The following is a 16,989-nucleotide window of genomic DNA, read 5'->3' as shown; positions in this document are numbered from 1 at the left end:
GGATCATAGTGCAAAGCCATCTGGGAAAATCACAGGGCAGAAGGTGGTTCCCATTTCCCCAGTATTCTTGTGGCCAGTCTTCCTGGATTTCACTAAGGAAAGGGTGCCAATTAACTGGGAGATCACTGGAGCCATTGCCGCTGTTTAGATGTCCCAAAAGCCACAAGACTCGAAGCCTCACCCCCAATAATTAAATTAACACAAATGATTGTTGCCACATGGTGTCAGCAAGAGCCAGGATAGGGATGGAATCCGGTGGCCCAGCAGGACTGCTGGCACCTGTAGTGGAAACTAGTCTGGCACTTGTCATTTACTTCATAATCATGAGTCCTCACATTATAGGCAATTGAAATGTGTGGAACTCTCTTATGGTGTTATAATATAGTTTTGCAAAAACTAGAGTGTTGGTATTTAAAATTTTCTTTCACAGTGAACAAGTTCAGTTCCAGAGAAGTGAACTTCAGGCAAACTGTATATACACAGTTATTGGCATTAATATTCTATTCATTATGTTTATCAGTTCTTTGACCTTGATCAAGTTATATAACTTCTTTGAGCCTCAGTTTCCTCATCCATAAAATAGGGATGATGATGATACCCATCTGATAAGGTTTTTATGAGGAACTAAGTGAGAAAATGATTATAAATTGCTTGGAAAATGGTAGATGCTCAAGAGATATGAAATATTATTAAATTACAGGGTACTTAATATATACTAAGAATTTTTGTACATTACCCTGCATATATTAAGGTATCTAACATTTACTTATATGTGCTTGTAAAATAAAATTAACAGTGCTCCCTTTGGTGCAAATATTTCTTTATCATAGTTTACCTTTGTAAACAGGCATGGTGATTTTTTTAAATAGATCTTTATCGGATTATAATTGCTTCACAATACTGTGTTAGTTTCTGTTGTACAACAAAGTGAATCATCCATATGCATACATATATCCCCATAGGCTCTCCCTCTTGCGTCTCCCTCCCACCCTCCCTATCCCACCCCTTTAGGTTGTCGCAAAGCACTGAGCTAATCTCCCTGTGCTATGCTGCTGCTTCCCACTAGCTATTTTACATTTGGTAGTGTATATATGTCCATGGCACTCTCTCACTTCATCCCAGCTTACCCTTCCCCTCCCCGTGTCCTCAAGTCCTTCTCTATGTCTACGTCTTTATTACTGCCTTGCCGCTAGGTTCATCAGTACCATTTTTTTTTTTTTTTTAGATTCCGTATATGTGTGTTAGCATACAGTATTTGTTTTTCTCTTTCTGACTTACTTACTCTGTATGATAGACTCTAGGTCCATCCACCTCACTACAAATAACTCAATTTCGTTTCTTTTTATGGCTGAGTAATATTCCATTGTATATATGTACCACATCTTCTTTATCCATTCGTCTGTCGATGGGCATTTAAGTTGCTTCCATGCCCTGGCTATTGTAAATAGAGCTGCAATGAACATTGGGGTCCATGTGTCTTTTTGAATTATGATTTTCTCAGGGTATATGCCCAGTAGTGGGATTGCTGGATCATATAGTAAACCTATTTTTAGTTTTTTAAGGAACCTCCATACTGTTCTCCACAGTGGCTGTATCAATTTACATTCCCACCAACAGTGCAAGAGGGATTCCTTTTCTCCACACCCTCTCCAGCATTTGTTGTTTGTAGATTTTCTGATGATGCCCATTCTAACTGGTGTGAGGTGATATCTCATTGTAGTTTTGATTTGCATTTCTCTAATAATTAGTGATGTTGAGCATCTTTTCATGTGCCTCTGGGCCATCTGTATGTTTCCTTTGGTGAAATGTCTATAGGTGTTCCGCCCATTTTTTAATTGGATTGTTTGGTTTTTTGATATTGAGCTGCATGAGCTGTTTGTATATTTTGGAGATTAATCCTTTGTCCATTGTTTTATTTGCAAATATTTTCTCCCATTCTGAGTGTTGTCTTTTCGTCTTGTTTATGGTTTCCTTTGCTGTGCAAAAGCTTTGAAGTTTCATTAGGTCCCATTTGTTTATTTTTGTTTTTATTTTCATTATTCTAGGAGCTGGGTCAAAAAAGATCTTGCTGTGGTTTATGTCAAAGAGTGTTTTTCCTATGTTTTCCTCTAAAAGTTTTATAGTGTCTGGCCTTACATTTAGGTCTTTAATTAATTTGGAGCTTATTTTTGTGTGTGGTGTTAGGGAGTGTTCTGATTTCATTCTTTTACATGTAGCTGTCCAGTTTTCCCAGCACTACTTATTGAAGAGGCTGTCTTTTCTCCACTGTATGTTCTTGCCTCCTGTCTTGTAAATTAGGTAACCATATGTGCGTGGGTTTATCTCTGGGCTTTCTATCCTGTACCATTGATCTATATTTCTGCTTTTGTGCCAGTACCATACTGTGTGGATTACTGTAGCTTTGTAGTATAGTTTGAAGCCGAGGAGCCTAAGTCCTCCAGCTCCGTTTTTCTTTCTCAAGATTGCTTTGGCTATTCGGGGTCTTTTGTGTTTTCATACGAATTGTAAAATTTTTTGTTCTCATTCTGTGAAGAATGCCATTGGTATTTTGATAGGGATTGCACTGAATCTGTAGATTGCTTTGGGTAGTATAGTCATTTTCACAATATTGATTCTTCCAATACAAGAACATGGTATATTTCTCCATCTGTTTGTATCATCTTTAATTTCTTTCATCAGTGTTTTATAGTTTTCTGAGTACAAGTCTTTCGCCTCCTTAGGTAGGTTTATTCCTCAGTATTTTATTCTTTTTGTTGCGATGGTAAATGGGATTGTTTGCTTAATTTAATTTCTCTTTATGATTTTTCATTGTCAGTGTATAAGGATGCAAGAGATTTCTGTGCATTAATTTTGTATCCTACAACCTTACCAAATTCACTGATTAGTTCTAGTAGTTTTCTGGTAGCATCTTTAGAATTTTCTATGTACAGTACCATGTCATCTACAAACAGTGACATTTTTATTTCTTCTTTTCCAATTTTTTTTATCTTTTTCTTCTCTGAATTGCCATAGCTAGGACTTCCAAAACTATGTTGAATAATAGTGGCAAGAGTGGACATCCTTGTCTTGTTCCTGATCTTAGTGGAAATGCTTTCAGATTTTCACCATTGAGTATGATGTTTGCTGTGGATTTGTCATATATGGCCTTTACTGTGTTGAAGTAGGTTCCCTCTATGCCCATTTTCTGGAGAGTTGTTATCATAAATGGGTGTTGAATTTTGTCAAAAGCTTTTTCGGCATCTATTGAGATGATCATTAGGTTTTTATTCCTTAATTTGTTAATATGGTGTATCACATTAATTGATTTGCATATATTGAAGACTCCTTGCATTCCTGGGATAAACCCCACTTAATCATGGTGTATGATCATTTTAATGTGCTGTTGGATTCTGTTTGCTAGTATTTTGTTCAGGATTTTTGCATCTATGTTCATCAGTGACATTGGACTATAATTTTCTTTTTTGTGATATCTTTTTCTGGTTTTGGTATCAGGGTGATGGTGGCTTCGTAGAATGAATTTGGGAGTGTTCCTCCCTCTGCAATTTTTTGGAAGAGATTGAGAAGGATGGGTGTCAGCTCTTCTCTAAATGTTTGATAGAATTCATCTGTGAAGCCATCTGGTCCTGGACTTTTGTTTGTTTGAAGATTTTAAATCACAGTTTCAATTGATAGGTCTGTTTATAATTTCTAATTCTTCCTGGTTTAGTATTGGAAAATTGTACCTTTCCAAGAATTTGTCCATTTCTTTGTGGTTGTCCATTTTATTGGCATATAGTTGTTTGTAGTAGTCTCTTATAATCTTTTGAATTTTTGTGGTGTCTATTGTGATTTCTCCTTTTCATTTCTAATTTTACTGATTATAGAATCCTCTCCCTTTTTTTCTTGATGAGTCTGGCTAAGGTTTATCAATTTTGTTTATCTTCTCAAAGAACCAGCTTTTAGTTTTATTGATCTTTGCCATTGTTTTCTTTGTTTCTATTTCATTTATTTCTGCTCTGATCTTTATGATTTCTTTCCTTCTACCGATTTTGGGTTTTCTTTGTTCTTCTTTCTCTAGTTGCTTTAGGTGTAAGGTTAGATTGTTTGGGATTTTTCTTGTTTCTTGAGGTGAGATTGAATTGCTATAAACTTCCCTCTTAGAATTGCTTTTGCTGTATCCCATAGGTTTTGGATTGTCGTGTTTTCATTGTCATTTGTTTCTATGTTTTTGAAAATTTCTTCTTTAATTTTTTCAGTGTTCTCTTGGTTATTTAGTAGCACCCTGTTTCGCCTCCATGCATTTGTGTTTTTTACAGTCTTTTTCCTGTAATTGATTTCCAATCTCATAGCATTGTGGTCAGAAAAGATGCTTCACAGGATTTCAATTTTCTTAAATTTTCCAAGGTTTGATTTGTGACCCAAGATGTGATCTATCCTGGAGAATGTTCCATGAGCACTTGAGAAGGAAGTGTATTCTGCCACTTTTGGGTGGAATGTTCTAAAAATATCAGTTAAATCTATCTGGTCTATTGTGTCATTTAAAGCTTGTGTTTATTTATTTTCTGTTTGAATGATCTGTCCATTGGTGTAAGCAGGATGTTAACGTCCCCTACTATTATTGTGTTACTGTTGATTTCTCCTTTCACGGTTGTTAGGACTTGCCTTATGTACTGAGGAGCTCCTATGTTGGGTGCATAAACATTTATAATTGTTATATCTTTTTCTTGGATTGATCCCTTGATCATTATGTAGTGTCCTTCCTTGTCTCTTGCAACATTCTTTATTTTAAAGTATATTTTACCTGATATGAGTATTGTTACCCTAGCTTCTTTTGATTTCCATTTGCATGGAATATCTTTTTCCATCCCCTCAGTTTCAGTCTGTACATGTCCCTAGGTCTGAAGTGGGTCTCTTGTAGACAGCATGCATACGCGTCTTGTTTTTGTATCCATTCAGCCAGTCTGTGTTGTTTGTTTGGGGCATTTAATCCATTTACATGTAAGGTTATTATCGATATGTATGTTCCTATTACTATTTTCTAAATTGTTTTGGGTTTGCTTTTGTGGGTCTTTTTCTTCTCTTGTGTTTCCTGCCTACAGAAGTTTCTTTAACATTTGTTGTAAAGTTGGTTTGGTGGTGCTGAATTATCTTAGCTTTTGCTTGTAAAGCAAGCAAAAACCTTGCTGTAAAGCTTTTGATTTCTTTGCCAAATCTGAATGAGATCCTTGCTGGGTATAGTAATCTTGGTTGTAGGTCTTTCTCTTTCATCACTTTCATCCTGCCACTCCCTTCTGGCCTGCAGAGTTTCTGCTGAAAAATCAGCTGATAACCTTATGGGGATTCCTTTTTATGTTATTTTTTGTTTTCCCTTGCTGCTTTTAATATTTTTTCTTTGAATTTAATTTTTGTTAGCTTGATTATTATGTGTCTTGGTGTTTTTCTCCTAGGGTTTATCCTGTATGGGACTCTCTGTGCTTCCTAGACTTGAGTGACTATTTCCTTTCCCATGTTAGGGAAGTTTTACACTATAATCTCTTCACATATTTCCTCAGACCCTTTCTTTTTCTCTTCTTCCTCTGGGACCCCTATAATTTGAATGTTGGTGCATTTAGTGTCATCCCAGAGGTCTCTGAGATTGTCTTCAATTCTTTTCATTCTTTTTTCCTTATTCTGCTCCTCAGTTATTTCCACCATTTTGTCTTCCCCCCACTTATTTGTTCTTCTGCCTCAGTTATTCTGCTATTGATTCCTTCTAGTGTATTTTTCATTTCAGTTATTGTGTTGTTCATCTGTTTGTCTGTTCTTTAGTTCTTCTAGATCTTTGTTAAACATTTCTTATGTTTTTTCAATCTGTGCCTCCATTCTGTTTCTGAGATTCTGGATCATCTTTACTATCATTACTCTGAATTCTTTTTCAGGTAGATAGCCTATTTCCTCTTCATTTATTTGGTCTTATAGGTTTTTACCTTGTTCCTTCATCTGTGACATATTTTTTTGTCATCTAATTTTTTTTTCTTTTTGATGAGTGGGATTATGTTCCTGTCTCACTGGTTGTTTGGCCTGAGGCTTCCAGCACTGGAGTTTGTAGGCTGTTGGGTAGAGCTGGGTCTTGGTGCCAAGATGAGGACCTTGGGGAGAACTCATGCAGATGAATATTCCCGGGGTCTAAGGTCCTCTGTTAGTCCACAGGTTCGGAGTCAGAGCTCCACCGCAGGAGCTTGGGCCTGACCCCCAGCCGAAGATCCCACAAGCCATGAGGGGCGCCAAAAAAAAGAGAACAATAACAAAGTAAAAAATAAAATTAGACTAGGAAACTAACAGATATGTTAGAAAGAATATAAAAATGTAGATGAAACAACAACCAGAAGGTAAATCAGAACCACTATAGTAAAAAAGAGGAGAAAAAAAAAAAGGAGAACAATAACAAAGTAAAAAATAAAATTAGACTAGGAAACTAACAGATATGTTAGAAAGAATATAAAAATAAAAATATTGATGAAACAACAACTGGAAGGTAAAACAGAACAATAGTAAAAAAAGAGGAGGAGAAAAAAAAAAGGTGGAAAAGACCTTGGTTGTGGAGGGCGTGGCCTAAGCAAGGGCAGGGTTTGGGCAGTGCGGGGGGAGGGGTGGCCTATGCTTAGGACCCATCTCGACCCCACCCTCGGCATGGTGATTTTTGTAAACAATTTTCAAGGCTCCCTCCAAGTCTTTGGGTAGCCAATAAACAATTACAATTAAAATTATGTCAACATTTGTGTCTTGCTTTTTGGAGTTTCTTAGAAAATCTTAGCTGAAAAGCTCAAGATTAATGCAAGGAAATTTAAAAATAAAAAATTTAAAGCAAAAAGAGGCAGATGAATAATAAAAAGAAAACATCTGTTAAAAGTAGGAAGATGAAATTATCACTTAAAAACTTTTAATCCTTGAAGAGCAGAAACTCTCATGAATTTCTAGAAGTCTTGCAGCATATGTTTACATGAAGCCATGAGCCCAAAGAATGATAAAGAAAAGTCATTCCAAAGCACCCAATTAATTTTTCTGTCCCATGGGAATCTGACTTGGAATGAGGCTATAATATGGTAAAATTTTTTGTAAAAAACATATTTAGAGAACACAGACATATTTTCCTATCTGGATAGAATACATTCAAACTAAATGCCTATTCAAGATTTGAAACTTTACTCTTTGTAATTAAGGAGGAAGAAAGAAAGGCAGAATTAATTTGCACACAAATGCATCCGAGTTATGATGCCCACTCACTCTTGTTTACTCTTCTGAAGCCAACCTGTAATTATTAGTTGATCACCTTTAACAGGCAAAATATTTCTGAAGGACTGCCAAGATCACAACAAAAATACAAGATAATTTTAAAATATTTTAGGCTTTTAGGTGAAAGTTCTTTCTTTGCATGTCACATACTTGCTTTTTCTTTCTGAGTCTACACATGGTTTTAAATAAAATCAGGAGTAATAGATGTGCTCCAGTTTTGACTCAAACTACTGGACTTTAATGTAGAATTTTTTTTACAGAACATCAAACCTCTCTGACTTACCCATACCAATCTGTATGTCTCATGGACACAGGTTTGATGCTGAACACTCTTCAACAGTTCTAAACTGTTCTGTTTACTATTTACTAGCAAAAGGACCTCTGGCATCCAGCTTTCCTTCTCATCTTTTGAAATAAAATTCTTTTAGAATTTTCTACAGGTGCTCCTGAAAAAGTTTATCTCAAATTGACAGCCACTTAAATGTAATCCTTTCACAATAAAACTTTATCTGAAATGCTAATAATTAGAAATATTTACAAGTATAACCAATATATTCCATTTCTCTGTAATATCTATTAGAAATTTTACAGCATCAATTTTATTATAAACACATGGTAGAAAAGAAAAAAACTACTCAAGCAAAGTTTTCATAGGACAGGAAGAACTATGACCCTCCCTAACAAATAGTCACATCCCTGCAGGATTGGAAAATGATAAAAAAAAAATAAGTCAAATACCTGTTTGGTAAAAAGCAGCAAGCATGCAGGGCCTCCACAGCATGCTGCAATAAGAGTTAGAATCAGGATGGCCTTCACTTTTAAAAACTTAAAACAAAAATACATTTTCAACATTATTTATAACTTAATATATCTTATCAAGGTTAAGGCATTAAGTTTCATTATTTACTAGAAAGTTTATGATTAATAATGTTTACTGGCCTTGGTTGTGTTCATTTATTGATAATGGTGACAGATCAGTGTGGCAAATATATGGTCAGAACAAGGTGAGAAGACCAATATCACACAGCCTAAGTCTGAGAGGGTTACTTACAGTCAACACAAACAATGTTTACTTCTTTTAAGGTTGTTTGTTCTTTTAAAATAGTATGAGAGGGCTTCCCTGGTGGCTCAGCGGTTAAGAATCCGTCTGCCAATGCAGGGGACATGGGTTCGAGCCCTGGTGCAGGAGGATCCCGCGCCACATGCCGCAGAGCAACTAAGCCCGTGTGCCACAACTACTGAGCCTGCACTCTAGAGCCCGTGAGCCACGACTACTGAGGCCCACATGCCTGGAGCCTGTGCTCCTCAATGAGAGAGGCCACCACAATGAGAGGCCCACACACCGCAGGGAAGAGTAGCCCCCGCTTGCTGTGGCTGGAGAAAGCCCACGCACAGCACAAGGACACAACGCAGCCAAAAAAAAAAAAAAAAAAAAACAGTATGAGAGTGCTATTAATGGAGGGAAAGTCTGTTTATCTTTTCATTATTTGCATAAGTTTAGAGGTAGCATTTTCAGCAACTCCTAACTTACAATCTGACTTTACTCTTTTTATAGCTACTTTATTTATTTATTTATTTATTTATTTATTTTTGGCTGTGTTGGGTCTTCGGTTCGTGCGAGGGCTTTCTCTAGTTGCGGCAAGCGGGGGCCACGCTTCATCGCGGTGCGGGAACCGCTCTTCATCGCGGTGCGCGGGCCTTTCACTATCGCGGCCCCTCCCGTTGCGGGGCACAGGCTCCAGACGCGCAGGCTCAGTAACTGTGGCTCACGGGCCCAGCTGCTCCGTGGCATGTGGGATCTTCCCAGACCAGGGCTCGAACCCGTGTCCCCTGCATTAGCAGGCAGATTCTCAACCACTGCGCCACCAGGGAAGCCCCTGACTTTACTCTTAATATGACATTTGTTATATCTCCTGCACTAAAACTGGGAACAGATCTTCATTAATTAAATTATTTTCATTTATTCAAAATTATTTCTAGGGCTTCCTGAAACAAAACATTTAGCTTATACTGTAGTGGGGAAAAGGCAAATTAGGCACAAATCACATCCCCAAGAAGCTCACAGTTTAGTTGGGAGAAAATTGGATAAGACAAAATGCAAAAATGATAAAGTGTAATAAAAAAGACATGCAGAAAAAAATTTTTTATAAAATTTTTGGAAAGAGAGCTTACTAGCAACAGAACATTGAAAGTTGGATAGGATGTGTGTATGTTCTAAGAAAAAGGTCTTCATTCATTAATTCACTCATGTTTGGACCGATTACTCTATAAAGACACTAATTTAGATCTGTCCACTCTGTGAGAGAAAACTGAAAAAAAAAGGTGTGGTAATTTCCTTTCCCACTCACCAGAATATAGCCAGGCTATGTGGCATAGCTCTGAATTTCTTCACTGTTGCACTGTAGGGCCTAAAGCAGAAGTTCCCAGGAACCTAGAATTCAATCAACACGTCCAATTGTATTTGTGTGTGTGTGTGTGTGTGTGTACAAGTAGATAAGACTAGGCTCAGAACCATTTAAGTGGCCAACCTGGGGAAAGAGGGACGGTTTAGAGTTTTTTCTGAATGAAAACTATAGACAGAGGTTTAGGGAATTAGAGGATTTTGTATGGAGGTGGAAACCCATGCCACTCCTATGCAGAGCCCTTGGGATGTGATACAGCCTTTGACTGGGTGGGACAGAAATTTGAGGAGGCTGACCACAAAGAAAATAAAAGACTTCTGTGTCCAAGCTTGAATAGGAAGCAGTTGAGTCATGAGTTCAAGGGAACACTGTGGTTTTGTACTATCAAAATACTAATAACCAATGTAGATGAAAGAACAGAGAATACTTCCATAAATATTTTACACTAAGTAAGACTCCTAGAACTCTTAAAACATCCTAGGAAAGGTGAGAAGACCCCTGAAACATGATTGATAGTGAGTATCCTGTCAGCCAGGTAGGTGTGGTCTTGGAATAGATGATCCATTTTAGATAAAGAAATGTAACATTTCTTTACCCATATTATAAAAACAAATTTTCTATCTGCTGCATATTCAAGTATTCAACAAATATGTATTAAGTTCTTACTGTGTCAGGCATGGTTCTAGGGAATATCTCACCTGGAGCTTATTTTTTTTTTTTTTTTTTTATTTATTTATTTATTTATTTATTTATTTATTTTTGGCTGTGTTGGGTCTTCGGTTCGTGCGAGGGCTTTCTCCAGTTGCGGCAAGCGGGGGCCACTCTTCATCGCGGTGCGGGGACCGCTCTTCATCGCGGTGCGCGGGCCTTTCTCTATCGCGGCCCCTCCCGTCGCGGGGCACAGGCTCCAGACGCGCAGGCTCAGCAATTATGGCTCACGGGCCCAGCTGCTCCGTGGCATGTGGGATCTTCCCAGACCAGGGCTCGAACCCGTGTCCCCTGCATTAGCAGGCAGATTCTCAACCACTGCGCCACCAGGGAAGCCCCTGGAGCTTATATTTGAGTAAGGTGAAGAGACATATAATAAAAAATATTTAATATGCTAGGTGGTGATAAGTGATATTAATAAAAATACATCAGAGTAAGTAAAATAAAGGATGAATAAGAAGTAACTTGCTATTTTATATGACATAATCAGAGAAAGCCTATGTGTAAGCCTAAGTAACATTTAAGCAGAGATTTAAATTCAGATGAGGAAATTAGTCCCACATGTATCTGGAGAATGTGTGTTCTACACAGTGTTAACAGCAAGAACAAAGACCTTGCAGCAAGATGGTGCTAATTATATTTGGGGAGTTGATGAAGCTGAAATGCAGAATGAGAGGAAGACCAGTTATACCTGAGGTCTGAAAGATAAATGATTGAGACCAGTAACTGAGATGGCAAGCCACTGGTACTGCTGAGCAGGTGTGGCATGACCTCACATTATAAAACAGTCTCTGAAGTTCTGCTTCTACTCATGAAGGGGTAATTGCTATGGGACTTGCATGCGGGACTTGCTATGGGTCCTGTCATAAACAAGTAGAAAAACTGGATAGATTATATGAAGCCACCATTACCAGATGTGAGACAACAACCAGCTGTTGGCCTGGAAGCAATTTCCAGAACTCAGCACAGGGAGAGATTTTAAAAGTTTCAAAAGGATCAATCTGTTAGAGTAACGAAATATTACTTCTGATAGTAGGTCCTTATTAAAGGACTGCAGCTTCTGTCTCAGGTGTGCACACTTCTCTCTCACTCTCCTGGATTGCTTGCTCTGGGGGAAGTCAGCAGACGTGTCATGAGGCAGCCCTGAGGAGAGGCCCATGTGGTGTGGAACTGAGTGTGGGCAGCCAGGTGAGTGAGCTTGGAGGCAGATCATCCCCTAGTCAAGCCTTCTGATGAGACTGTGGCCCCTTTAACAGCCTGTCTACAATCTCATGAGAGACCTTGAGTCAGAACCACCCAGTTAAGCCATTCTCAAATTCCTAACCCACAGGAATTGTGAGATAAAAAATGTTGTTTTAAGATGCTAATTTGGGGAGTAATTTTATTTGCACCAATAGGTAACCATTAGAATATATGGAATGAAAATTTAACCTGGTAGAATTGACAGCAGCTTAGACACTGCAAAGGAAGGCTCAGTGAATGTGAAGACATAGCAATAGTAACTCTCTAAAATAAAGCATAGAGAGGAAAAGACTGGAAAAGGAATGAATAGAATCTCAATGACCCATGTAACTAACTCAAGCTGGCTTAATTGAGGAGAGACTAGAACATAAAAAAAGTATTTTTAAAAATTAATGGCTAAAAACTTCCCAAGTTTTATTAAAACTACAAATTCAGAGACCCAAGAAGCTCAACAAAACCCCAATTAAGATAAATACCAAGAAATCCATATCATGGCACATTATAAACAAGTTCCCAAAATTCAGTGATAAAAAGAAAATCACAAAAGTAAGTGACCAAATAAAGACACATTATAAACAAAGGAAAAACACAAAAAACAAAAAACAAGAATATAGCATATTCCATCAGAAACTATGCAAACAAGAAGGCAATGAAATTATACCTCTAGCATACTGAAAGGAAAAGTCAACCTAGAATTCCATGCCCAATGAAACTGTCTTTCAAAAATTAAAGACTTTTCAGACAAGAAAATTATGAAAGAATTCCTCCCAGCATATCTATACTCTAGTATATATTAAAGGAAGTTCTTGAGGCAGAAGAAAATAATGCCAGATTGAAAAACAAAAAACAAAAAACAAAAAACCTTAGATTTCGAAAGAATGAAAAGTGCTAGAAATACAGGGGTAGATTTAAAAAATTACTTGTCTCTATTTTTTTAAAAAACTTAAATATAACTGACTAACAGAGGCAAAAATAATATACTGTGGCTAGAAGAGTAAAGTAATATATTCTAGTTGTAGACTGTGAATTCAGTGAGTAGAAGTTATAGAACATCTACTCTTTGAAAGACACATTTAAGAAAATGGAAAAGAAAGCCAAGTCATAGACTAGGAGAAAATATTTGCAATACATATATTTGTCTAAGGATTTGTATCCAGAATATATTTTTAAAATAGCTCAATTATAAAAAGACAAACAAAAATAGGGAAAATATTTGAAGACACTTCACAAAAGAAAATATTTGAATGGCCAATAAGCACATGAAAAGATACTCATAATCACTGGTCAGCCAAGAAATACAAATTAAAACCACACTGAGAAATCAGCACACCCATATTTGGGGTCTAAAATTTAAAAGACTGACAATATCAACGTTGGTGAAAATGTGGAACAATTAGAACTCTCTGTTAGTTCCATAAAATGGTAAAGCCACTTTGTAAACAATTTATCATTTTCTTAGAAGCTAAATATACTGTTACCATATGATTCAGTAATTTTGCTCTTAGATGTTTACCGAAGAGAATTAATAACTTATGTTTGCAAAAATACATGTATACAAATGTTCATAGCACCTGTATGTAAAATAGCCAGAAACTGGAAGCAACCCAAATGTCCATCAACAGGAGAATCAATAAATTGTAGTATATCCATACAATGGAATACTTCTGAGCAATAAAAAGGAACAAACTACCTATACATGCAACAACATGAATAAATTTCAAAAACATGTCAGTGACAGATCCCAGACACAAAAGACTGAAATCATAGTATATAATTATATGAAATTCCTAGAAAAGGCAAAACTGTAGGGACAGAAAATAGATCAGTTGTTGCTTGGGTTTGAGTGTGGGAGCGGGGATTGACCACAGATAGGCACAGGGGATATTTTAAAGTAATCAAATTGTACATTTAAAATGAGTACATTTTATTTTATGTGAATCTTACCTGAAAAATGTTGCTTTTAAAAAGTAGATTCTGGCTTCTGTTGAGAGAATAGGCATGGGGGTTGGGATGCAGGGGAGCAGGGCAAAGGGAGAAGCAGGGAGACCAGTTCAAAGACTACTGCAATAATTCAGGGTCTCAATAATCCAGGGAAGATGACAGTGGTTTGGGTAAGAGTGGTAGTAATGAAGGCGTTAAGAAGTGGTGAGATTCTGGATAGATATATTCCAAAAGTGGAGATGATGAGATTTGTCAATGAATTGGATTTGGGTCAAATGACAAAGAAATTTCCGTCCTGAACTACAGAAAGACTTGCCATTTAAGATAAGATAACTTGGGAAATATCAGGTATGGTGGCTAAAAAGTGTTCAGCTTTGGACATGCAAATATGAGATGCTCATTAGACAGCTTAGGGGCAATACGAAGAGGTGTGCATATGTTCATGCACACACTAGGAGGATGAAGACATACACCTGGGAATCATGAGCACGTACACTGTATTTTAAACCACTATATTGACTGAGGTGACCAAGGGAGTAAATATATAGAAAGAAGAGGTCTAAAGATTGAATCTTGGCAAATTCCATTTTTAAAGTTTGAAAAGAGAAGGAACAAGCCAAGAAGAGTTAGAAGGAGAACTGAGAAAGTGATATCCCCGAGCCAAGGGAGGGACACCTAGGAGGGAACGATCAACAATGTCAAATTCTGATAAACAAGTGAGATGATGTCCAAAAAGGTCATAGTAACGTTAAGAGCAAATTATCTGAGATACCATTTCTCACCTATCAGAATAGCAAAATCTTGGAAGTGTGATAACATACTCTGTTGGAGAAGCTGTGGGATAACAGGAACTGTCATACTTTAATGGTAGAAATACAAATTTCCCTATGGCACATAATTTTGTACTTTCTAGCGAAAGTGTATACGTGTTTGCCCTTAGACTCAGAAAATACTATTCCTAGGATCATATTCCAAAGATATACTGGCAAAAATACAGAAGTTTGTATGAAGTAAATAGTTAAGCAGCAGAATAGAAATCTACTTTCTTCTTTTATATGGGAATGTCCTAGGTAAAAAGAAAGTGACCCAATCAAATCTCCTTGTAAACCAGATTGTGAAAAATCTGGTAAAATAATGATATTTGCTCGCATTTCCTTGTCAATGGAGTACTTTTAGCAGGATGTATTTGGTTGGTTTAAGATTGCTTATGATAAAAAGAAAATGCTAGATTTGGATTTGTGGGGTATGGGTCCTTGGAAAATGTCACATAATCAATGTAATAATCTGAATATAAAATGGAGATGTCTATTGACTAAAATATAGCCCCCTTAAGTCCTGTAGCTGAAAACATGGGACCTGTTGCCTTTGTTCTTTTCACAGGGGATATTGCCTTAATTAGCCATGCTAAATGAGAACTTCTGGAATTGCCTGAATCCTCCCCAGGCATTAACTCTAAGCAATACAGAATTCCAGGAGGGCAATAATAGATCACTGTTCTAATTAAGGAAAAGGTTAAGGTGGAGTTTTGATTCCCATTAACCCCCTGTTATCAGTCGCAGCTACTATATAAGGCAGAAGTTTCCTGAAGGAAAGTAATAGATTGTCAAGGATCAAACAAGGTGGTTCCTCTGATTGCTTCAGTTACACCTAATCTTCAAAACTAAACAGGAAGTGCAACAGACCAAGGCAGTCTATTATGCCAGTATGCATCTAACTTAACATCTAACGCAATGCCATTTTATCAATCCCAGGTTCAAAATCTAGCCAGACACGGTTTGCATTTTCATGGACTGGAAATCAGTGTAAATTTATTGTATTGCACATTAAATTTCCTGGCATATTGCCATAATCTAGTGAGTCGGGATTTGTACTAAACAACCATTAAGAGCAAGTTAATGCACTACATAGATGCTATTATGCTAATTGACTTCTCAGAGGAGAAAGGTCAAGAGGAGTTAAGAACCACAATCACCTTTATGACAGATAGAGGATGGATGATAAATCCAGCTAAAATTCAAGTCCAGCCCAATCTAAGAAATTCCAGGAGCAACAAGAGACATTCCTTAAACTGTGAGAAATAAGTTACTGTCTCTAACAAGCAAGAATCTCACAGCTAGGATTTGAGTTTTGGCAAAATCACATTGCTCCTATAAGAATATTGCTAGCCCCTATCACAAAGTTATCAAAAATAAATCTTATTTTAAGTGGGGTTCTGAGAATAAAAAAAAGATTTGCAGAGGATGGTGGCACAGGGAGCCCAACTAAGACCTCATGGTCCAGCTGCTCAGATTATATAAGAATATTCACCTCCTAGAATATATGTAGATGTGAAGCCTTTGGGAGAAATCAAATAGGGCTACTCAGCAAGACCTCTTGGATTTGGACTTGAAAACTAAGAGGCAGCTGTTCATTAAAGCCCATTTGAAAGACAGTTGCTAGCTTGTTACTGGGTATTGGTCAAACTGCCCCCCATCACAGAAAAGCATCAAATAATTCTCAGGCTAGATATCAATCCTGCCTTGGATGATGCCAGAGAGATACTGAATAGAGAAAAGGCAGCACAGCAAAGTTGACTAAGAGGCAATGCTACATGGAAGAGTGCACTAGGTGGGAAGTTGGGGGGGAGCGCACTGAATACGAGAGCATGTTGCTCACAGAGCCAATGAGAGAGCCCTCCAAGGATCTCCCTTCCCTACACTGCTCAGTGGTCCAAGCCCTGTGATTCTTACCCCAGCCAAGACAAGCAGCTGCCTGGTTCACTAAAGGGAGTTCCTGCTTTGAGGCCGTGTTACTGTTTGGAAATTGGCAGCTATGTGCCTTGCTGACAGAAATAACCTTGAGGGGAGAAGGAACAGGCAAGGCTGCAAATTAGGCAGAGTTGAGGGCTGCTAGTTTAGCAGTGGGAGAAGAACTGGGCTCCTGATCTCAGAGGAGCATTTGGATATTTGCAGACTCTGGGCTGTAGTCAACTGCAAATGGGTCCTAGATCATTAGACAATAGAGAATATCCTTATGTGGCACTCAATTAAGGAAATCTCTGTGGAAATTAAGAAGAATGTGGGTCATGTGGATGTTCACCATAAAAAACCGGAATTGCAAGGCAGATGCCTTAATCAGATTCCTGAGTTAGCTACCTGGGTTCTTAAAACCAGCAGGTATGGAGGTGTGGATACAGAAGCAACCTAGCAGAGATGAATGTTACATAATGACACCTGTAAAAACCTGTACCATAACATCTGAAACAAACCAAATGGGATCCAGAATTTATTGAACAATGGACTCTAGTCACCACCCCTATAATGGGGAATGTGGTATAGAAGAAGTCATTTCTGTTGAGAAGGAACAGAATGATCCTATAATATTAACTAATACATGGTATGTCAAATATTAATTTCTCTTCTACAGCTGTGTGGTGCAGCAAAGAATTTGTAAGTTTATTTATATA

Source organism: Balaenoptera acutorostrata, chromosome 5 (assembly GCF_949987535.1).
Source record: "Balaenoptera acutorostrata chromosome 5, mBalAcu1.1, whole genome shotgun sequence".
NCBI classification, from domain to species: Eukaryota; Metazoa; Chordata; class Mammalia; order Artiodactyla; family Balaenopteridae; genus Balaenoptera; species Balaenoptera acutorostrata.
This window is presented reverse-complemented; position numbering follows the sequence as displayed.